At 41.5% G+C, this 9871-nt stretch overlaps 1 pseudogene; it reads right to left on the reverse strand.

The window, feature by feature from the left end:
• Positions 1–1185: 1185 nt before the first annotated feature.
• Positions 1186–9628, reverse strand: LOC134743956 (uncharacterized protein K02A2.6-like; annotated as a pseudogene).
• Between the last annotated feature and the right edge of the window lie 243 nt (positions 9629–9871).

Here is a 9871-nt window from a genome sequence, read left to right on the forward strand (position 1 = left end):
TATCTATAATAATTCAATGTTTTTAATAACAATAATAACTGCATCAATAAATTGCGCTGATATTTAGATTAAGGTAATATTTATAGAACTTGACAATTTAAAAGTCATTGTTGCTAGGCCTATTTGAATAAAGAATATTTTGACTCTTTGACTCTTTAAACCAACGAATAAGCATCACACTGGAAGAAAGACAACCGGTAGAACAAGCAGGGTATGTAAAAGGATTTTAAAGGAAGAAAAAACTAAGCTACAAGCTGTCTTTGGAATGTAATTTATCTAGCTATTATATATATATTACTATTGTATTTTAGGAATAAGTCTATTGTATACCCTAAACCGGTTGATTGTGACACTTACTATTATAAGATATTATTGTAACATCTGTATACTGACATGCTCAATCTGACAATAAATGATTACTTACTTACTTACTTAATATAGAATTTTGATACCATGACTGTGTTGTATTTTTTAACAATTGAAATACTACAGAAAGTACCGAATAAATACTGTTTAGTTAAAAATAGCGACACCGATCAATTTTACTATGAATACAAATAATTTGCTATGTTATAATTTTATGTCAAAAGAATATTTCATTTCTTATCGATATTTTATCGTAAAGAATAACACTCCCCGCACTATTATAAATATTTAACCTTAGACGCTTTGAAATAAGCTTCATTATCGAACTAAGGTAGAGCCGGCTACAATACTTAATTCACGAGGGCTGATATTTGGATTGTAATTTTATACATTTTAAGGACAGTAGAGCTTATTAACGTTAAATACGATGACGTTTAAGACGTCAAACTCTCTCTATCAGTCAAAATCAAATACGAATTGTATGCGATTTTTTTTATGCCGCATCCACTCCATGAGGCTCGAGTACGAGAGTGTGGAAGGTGCGCTCGTGTCCCCTGAGTCCCCTCGTCTTTCCTAGGCTCGCCTCGCTGTCGCTCTGCTTGTTGTCGGTTTTTCGGACGCGAGTCAAAGGACGCGAGGGGGTGAGACGAGGGAATCAACAACACTCTCGCGCTTGCTCACTTTGTGTTTGCTGCTGCAGGCAACATCGAAACTCGACAAAATAATTTTTCCCTATATTTCATGTAATCTATGCTAGATTTATATGGATTAATACTAATTTTGGTTTTTTGGTACATATTTTTGGAAATAAGAGTCACTTCAATCACGTCCATCTTGTAGTAGACGTAGCGAGCAACTAAATAAATCGCGAGTGTGGATGGCTAGCACTCCTACAGCCTCCACTCGCCAAGACTCGCGCCGAGCGCCTCTATTAGGAGGCGCCACGAGAGAGTCTGGATCCGGCATCAAACTGATTTTGTAATCGATTCTAGATGCCTGGTTTCCTTGAAAACGGTTGATATATTAATATGTGTAATATGCTATACTCGTAATGAAAGCAAAAATTTATTTAACTGTGAAATGATATTCCATCCTTTTGTATACTTGATGTATTTGATCGCTTTTTATACACCCATAAACAGCACATGCAGGTATTTTGACGGAGCTCGTCACGCGCGGAATACGATTGGAAGACTGTCAATAATCAATGAATGAAGTAGTTTTAATAAAATGGTCTGAACATTGTTCTGATGTTTTTGGCTTAGGGAAACGACACGAAGGCGTCTCTTTTGCTAAATCCTCCATGGAATCCTAAATGAGTTCTGGCAAATTGACGGCACAACGCTGGGAGGATGATGACGTCACGTCGACGCGACTCGACTGTTCCAGCCATGAATCTAGTATATCTTTCAGTAGGAGTAGCAGAGAAAGCGCTATTATTGTTTGTCCTTGTCACAGTCTCACAGTTTATTTGTTCCACACCGTAAATTTTGTATGGTTTATGGTGGGCAACAAATAGACTCGACCAATCACATTGTCGCATTGCGTATGTTCTGTCCCTCACGGACGCACGCGTATAACACATCTAAGGGATCCTACCGTCTATTATGGTTCAACTGAGAATAATATGAGCATAATGCTAATTAAGGAGTAAACCTAAATTGCGGTTCAATCTTAGTTCATTGCCTCTCGTAATTATACGTACATGGTATTAGCAAACATTAATTAACATACACGTTTTGTGATCAACTTCCAGCTAGGAAATACAAACAATCGCTGTCATGAAGTGTAATAATAGTACAATCGGATTAGGTCTAACCTCGAAATCCTTCCAAAGTTATGAAATTTGGTATGTATGTTAATTAAAGATCTCTTTTTCATGTCCACAGTATTTCAAATTTGGGACCTCGAGGAATCGCAGCCATCTTGGAAAATGTGTATCATCCTGGAGAAATTTGCGTTTTACTCTAAATCTACATTATCTGTGAAAATATGGTGTAAGGCTGTTGCCTTACACCAATATGAAAGGTTATTAAATTCTACACAAAAAAGTACGAGATATCTTTGCGGAAAAAATACATCTTTTTATAGAAAATAATAGCTGAATCCAAATTTAGCGCTTATATTTTCAGGGGATATTCTCTTAATAGGAAACTTGTAGGAATATGAATTCCACTTTTGTCTGTGTGTGTGTGTGTAATGCCTCATTTAAGGTAGTGGCAATCAAGGTATGAAAAAAATATAAACATAGTTTCTCTAATATTTAGTATTAGTAGCGGACCGCCCCGGCTTCGCACGGGTTACACAAAACCTTTACAAATTTTACATCTAAACCTTTCTCAAGAATCGCTCTATTGATAGGTGAAAACTGAATGAAAATCCGTTCAGTAGTTTTTAGGGTTCCGTACCCAAAGGGTAAAAACGGGACCCTATTACTAAGACTCCGCTGTCTGTCTGTCCGTCTGTCGAATAAAATAAATATTTAAGTGCGGCTCCCATACAACAAACGTGATTTTTTTGCCGTTTTTTGCGTAATGGTACGGAACCCTTCGTGCGCGAGTCCGACTCGCACTTGGCCGGTTTTTTAAGTTTATCGCGAACATACATACACACAGACAGACGCGGCGGGGGACTTTGTTTTATAAGGTGTCTAACTCTCGGGTCTTTCGAGCCCGGTCATTTAAGGCGTGCGGTGGGGGGATATAGATCCAACACGTAGAGTCCGTTTGGAGAGATTTAATGTCATGTAAAACGCCTATTGGAAGCTATTGTAGATAATGGAAAGAGTACGACAAACTCTGGTCTATGGTTTAAGTTTGGGTGGAAAATAAGATTGGACTATTATATTGCAAAGAAGTCCGGACACCTGCCATAACATTGCATGTACAACTTATCTACGAGGGCGGGTTGATAAGTTTCCGAAATGAAGACAAAACAAGTGCGAGTCGGAAGAAATTTGAATCTGACTAATTTGTTTTTCTACATATGCTCGTTCTAGCTTGATATAACTAAACAGAGGCTTTTCGGGGGCCATTATTCCGTTTTAATATAATTTTCTGTAAATCAAAATAGCCATTTTTCAAAATAACAATTTTTTTAAATACTTAATTGTCAAAGATTGCAAATTACGATAGAGAAGGAATTTATATCAATATTTTGAAACTTAATTGTCGTTTTGGTTTTTTATCAACCCACCCTCGTAGGTAGGGCGGTGACTCGCCAGTCGCTAGGCGGGCACCTGTAGGCCGAGCACGTGATTGGCGCGACAGTATCTCGCCGCGAGATAGACTACCCGTCTTTTACTAACTGTATGAAATAACGGGGGACGGGTAGTCTATGTCGCGGCGAGATACTCTCGCGTCAATCATGTGCTAGCCCGGCAGATGCGCCATCGTAAAGATATCTTATCTACGAGGGCGGGTTGATAAGTTTCCGAAATGAAGACAAAAAAACCGGCCAAGTGCGAGTCGGACTCGCGCACGAAGGGTTCCGTACCATTACGCAAAAAACGGCAAAAAAATCACGTTTGTTGTATGGGAGCCCCACTTAAATATTTATTTTATTGTTTTTAGGGTTCCGTACCTCAAAAGGAAAAAACGGAACCCTTATAGGATCACTCGTGCGTCTGTCTGTCTGTCCGTCTGTCACAGCCTATTTTCTCCGAAACTACTGGACCAATTAAGTTGAAATTTGGTACACATATGTAAGTTTGTGACCCAAAGATGGATATGTAACGTAAACTAATTAATTTTACCCACGGGGGCCATTTTTGGGGGGTAAATCAGAAAATTAAAAAAATAAAGTTTGTCAAACTATATCGTGTTACATATCAAATGAAAGAGCTCATTATATATTCATTTTATTCTGTTGTTAGTATTTGTTGTTATAGCGGCAACAGAAATACACCATCTGTGAAAATTTCAACTGTCTAGCTATCACGGTTCATGAGATACAGCCTGGTGACAGACGGACAGACGGATAGACAGATGGACAGACGGACAGACAGACGGACAGACAGACGGACAGACAGACGGACAGCGGAGTCTTAGTAATAGGGTCCCGTTTTTATCCTTTGGGTACGGAACCCTAAAAAGAACAAAGAAATTTGAATCTGACTAATTTATTTTTTTACATATATGCTCCTTCTAGCTCGATATAACTAAACCGAGGCTTTCTGGGGGCCATTATTCCGTCAGGGGGGTGTCACTGCGCAGTTTAGGTATATTTGGCCGGCGCACCGCCCGGGCAGGTGTATGGCAGTGGGCTGCCGCTCGCGCAAAATTGAAAATACGCAATGGCTTCGAATCCTAAATCGCGATCTAATCTAATCTAAAGATAATATTCTGTTTACGGATGTCTGAATAAACGGAAGAACAAGGAAGCAGAAAAAACATTTTTTTTAAATTCCGGACTACATTGACCGACATATTTTCAAAGGAATAAGTACTTCTGTGGTAGGGTTGCCACCCATACTATAATATATAGTATCGTACTATATTTTAGTCACTTGTACTATATATTATACAAAAACAATATAGTACGAAAAATACTATATTTTCATCACTCAAGAATGGGGTATACAAATGTCACCGATATCGCATCGTATGCGACTTGGATTTTTAATTCGCCTCAAATCGACGTCTTATTTTTTTCCAATTTTCCCAGTAAATACTATATTTTTTTCAATATTTTGACAAAAATACTATATGTGTATAGAAAAAAGGTGGCAACCCTATTCTGTGGCATACCTACTTCCGCGAGAATAAGACATACTATCTCCGGCTAAAAATTTTATGTTTACGTTTGTAATTCCTACATATTTATCTTAAAAATAATAAATCAGTAGTAGCAGTAGTAGTAGTAGTAGTAGTGATATATATATATATATATACGGCCGAGGAGACGAGTGACACGAGCGTTGGTTTATAGCACACTACTTTATTGACGTAAGAGATGGGTCGTGGGCGCAGCCACACACACACACACACATGCATGGGTAGTTGCATACATATACAACACCCCTCCCTCTATTTTACTAACTAATATCCTAAAAATATTTCTTAAAACCTACATTTAATTTTGAACGGCTTCGTAATCTGATACGCGAATCTGAGCGCACACCTTGGGTACCTTGTGGCTCATCCTCAGTGGAGACTATCTCTGTATCAATCTCTTCAGAGCTATCCGTAAAATATTCCGCTTCTTGAAACTCGGCGTCACTTGGCACTGACTCTTTCCCCTCCCGCGAGAGGTCTGGAGTGTCACCAGACGGAGACGACGGATCTGGAGGGGGAACATGGCCTCCATCGGTCGTTGGCGGCGGCGGCGGCGGCGGCGGCAGCAGCGGCGGCGACGGCGGAGGCGACGGCGGCGGAGGCGATGGAGGGTCTATAGATGGTAAGTACTCATCCAAATCTGTTAAACTTAGGTCCCCTGAGCTGTCAATCCTTATGGTACCATTGTATTTTGCTATTTGATTTATGTGTTTTTTTACAATACTGTCTGTATAAAAGTCTTTGATTAAATACAAAACTTTACCAATCCTTTTTTCGATTATCCCTTTGCACCAGTTAAATTGAGACTTGTTTACATACTTTTTGTAAAGTATTAACTCGCTTTTTTTAAAATTACGTGACACGTTTTCTTTACATGGTGAACACTGTTGAATTTTTCCAGGTTTATTAACTACGGACTCGGCAGATGATAAGGGCGATAACTCCGACAATGGATTCGACACATCAAGCCTACATCTTATTTTGTGACCGAATACTAACTGTGACGGGGCGCAGCCTGTGGTTGAATGTATTGAATTGCGATAATCCATTAAATATCTTAATAAGAGTAACCGCCTCTGTCTATCATTTTTACCCATTAACATGCTCGACTTAATACCCTTTTTTGTGATCTTAACAAAAATCTCGGCCTGGCCGTTACTGGGGGGGTGGTAGGCCGGTGACGTAACATGTTTTATGTCGTTAAGGTCACAAAATCTAGTAAATTCCTGCGAGCAAAAAGCAGTACCATTGTTACTTACTATTGTTTTTGGTAACCCGAATCTGGAAATAAAGTCGCATAACTTGTCTACTACGGCCGTGGATGTCGTGCTAACCATGGGATATACCTCGAGCCATTTACTATAAGTATCTACGATTACTAAATACGTATGTCCATATAGCGGGCCGAGGAAATCAATGTGTAACCTTTCAAAACAACGCGCAGTCTGAGGCCACGGTACAGGTGGCGCGCGGGGCGGGGACGGCCGCAACTGCTGGCACACCTCACACGAACCCAAAAACAACTCCAAAGCCCTGTCAATCCCAGGAAACCAGAATCGAGCACGAGCCTCTGCTTTGGTTTTAACTATTCCCAGATGTGACGTATGTAGTTCTGCCAGAACTTTATCGCGTAGCGACTGTGACCCCGCATAATAATACCATTTTCTACAGCTAACTGAGTTCTACATAAATGGTACGGCTTGAGACGCACATCGGTGATTTTATTTGGCCAACCATTGAGGATATACCTACTCACGATATTTAATATCGCATCTGTCTTGGTACCTACCTGTAATTCATTTAGAGTTAACGGTTTAGTCCCGCCATCTGCAACAAAACAAACATATGCGGCCTTATCACTATCGGCGAGTGCTGGCTCCGCGCCGCGCCCACTCTCCCCCGGCAGGCTTGCCCGAGACAAAAAGTCTGCATTATTGTCCGCACTACGCACATATTCTATTGTGTAATTATAACCGCTGAGAAATAGTGCATACCGTTGTAAACGATTAGCGGAGACCTCGGGGATGCCTTTGTAGGGCCCAAATATTGAAGTTAAAGGCTTGTGGTCCGTCCTTAAAACAAACGGCTCTGCCCTACCGTACAAATACTGATGGAAGCGACGCACTGCATAAATTATTGCGGTTGCTTCCCGCTGTATTTGCGCATACCTTTTCTCCGCGGGGTTTAGAGTGCGCGAGGCAAATGCGACCGGCCGCTCGACCCCGTCAGAATCCAGCTGTGATAAAATAGCCCCTAGGCCACTAGGTGATGCATCACAGGTTAAAAACAGCTTTGTTTTAGGGTTAAAGTGTGTAAGAACCTGATCCGACACCAGATGACTTTTAATTTTGTTAAAAGCGTCGTTATGCAACTCTGACCACTCCCACTTTGTATTCTTTTTAAGTAGGTCATATAATGGACTGAGTATGGTCGAGGCGCCCGGAACAAAATTTCGGTAGTAGTTACTTAGCCCTAAAAATGATTGTAACTGACTAATATTTGTTGGCACCGGTGCTTCGACTATGGCTTTAATTTTCTCTGGGGATTTTTTTAAGCCTTGTTTATTTATTATATAGCCTAAGTAGCTAATCTCGTCCTTAAAAAACTCGCACTTATCCCGCTGCAATACCAGTCCCGCATCCTGTAATCTTTGCAACACTACCTTTAACCTGGCCTGGTGCTGGGCGACGTCGGCGCCCGTGATAAGCACGTCGTCGAGCAGGCACAACACGCCGTCGAGGCCTGCGAGCACGCATTCCATTGCTCGCTGAAATATCGCTGGCGCAGAAGCCAGCCCAAAAACGAGACGTGTAAAGCGAAATAATCCCCGGTGCGTGTTTATGCAGGTCAACTTTTGTGAGTCTTCGTCTAGCTCGAACTGGTTGTATGCCATAGACAGATCTAACTTTGTGAATGTTTTCCCCCCGTGTAACTTTGAAAACAATTCATTTATTGTAGGCAGCGGATATTGATCGATAAGCAATTGTTTATTTATGCTGACGGAATAATCTGCACATAAACGTACTGAACCATTTTTCTTTAAAACTGGCACTACAGGTGAGGCATACTCGGAATGATCAACTGGCTTCAGAACCCCTAAACTGACAAGCCTATCAATTTCTTTGCTAACTGTATCGCGTAATGCGAACGCTACCGGCCGCGCCCTAAAAAAAACAGGTTTTGCGTCCTCTTTAAGCCTTAAGTTGACCTTATACTTATTGAATAACCCTAAGTTACCTGAAAATAATTTGGGATACTGTTTCTCTAAGTCAGTGCTACCTATATGTAATTTATCATTACAATAATGCACAGATTGCACAGGTGTAAGTTGCAATTTAAACAAAGCAATAAAATCTCTGCCTAGCAACGGCGGCCCGTCGTCGTTAACAACATATACGTTCAATGCGTGAGTGCTACCCGCATATTCCACCATCGACCGTGCATTACCTTTACACTGTAGATGTTCGCCTGAATAAGTGACTAATCTTTTTTTTGTAGGTAACAATGGTACATCTTTAAAATGCATTTTGTACGTAATGTAAGAAACAACAGTCACCGCGGAACCAGTGTCGATTTCAAATTTTAACTTTCGACCATTGATTTTTACCGTTTCAACCATAGGCTCACCCCTGAAAGATCGAATGTAATACAACTTACCGTCGTCGTCGTTATCGCCCTGACAATCCGCCGATACATTAACGTAATTTACGCTAGTGCACATCTTACGGAGATGCCCTTTTTTATTACACTTTTTACATGTAAACTTAGCGAAACGACACTGTGACGCACTATGGTTGGTGTAGCCGCACACCGAACACTTCACCTTTGCACTTCCCTCGTTTTTACCACCACGCGCGATCTTAAATAACTCGGAGGCCGAGGAGTCCGACGATCCCGGAGTAACGGCAGCGGCGCCGGCGCCGGCGCCGGCCGCGGCCGCGCCTGCCCGCGCGCGACGTATGTTTTCCGCAAGTTCTACCGCCTTTGCTAGAGTTAACGCGGATACATCTTGAGCGTACAATTTTTCTTTTTCCCTGCCCGGCAGCATCCCCATAACGAAACGGTCACGTAACGCTTCTTCTATGTTATTAAACGCACAGTGCACTGACAGTCCTCGCAGTCTAGCGGCCCACTGCGGGTATGACTCGTGTTGTTGCTGCGCCGCAGAGTAAAAGTTGTGCCGCTCGCCGAACCCGGTTAACTTGGGAGTGAAATGATCGTCCAGTAATTGTAAAATGTCTTCGTACGGCACTTCTTGGACATCTTTGGGCAACGCCAAATGCGTTGCCAGCTCGTATGAGCTGTCATTGAGTGCGCTTAACAAAATCGCTCGTCGTTTCTGTCCCTGTGCATCTGTAGCATTTGTAATATTATTAGCGATGAACCACTGACACACGCGACTTTTAAAATTTTTCCAAACTTGCACATTATGGTCAAAAGTCGGCAGGACCCCGAAAACAGCACTCATCTTTTTTTAAATGTGGGTAAACGTCGCCACTGATATATATATATATATACGGCCGAGGAGACGAGTGACACGAGCGTTGGTTTATAGCACACTACTTTATTGACGTAAGAGATGGGTCGTGGGCGCAGCCACACACACACACACACATGCATGGGTAGTTGCATACATATACAACAGTATAGGTACAAAAACTTGTCAAGTGACAACCCCGTGCCGACACTCGCAGCTCGGTCATAAAACTGCGGCGCGCAAAGAAGATTTA

Source organism: Cydia strobilella, chromosome 9 (assembly GCF_947568885.1).
Source record: "Cydia strobilella chromosome 9, ilCydStro3.1, whole genome shotgun sequence".
Taxonomy (NCBI): domain Eukaryota; kingdom Metazoa; phylum Arthropoda; class Insecta; order Lepidoptera; family Tortricidae; genus Cydia; species Cydia strobilella.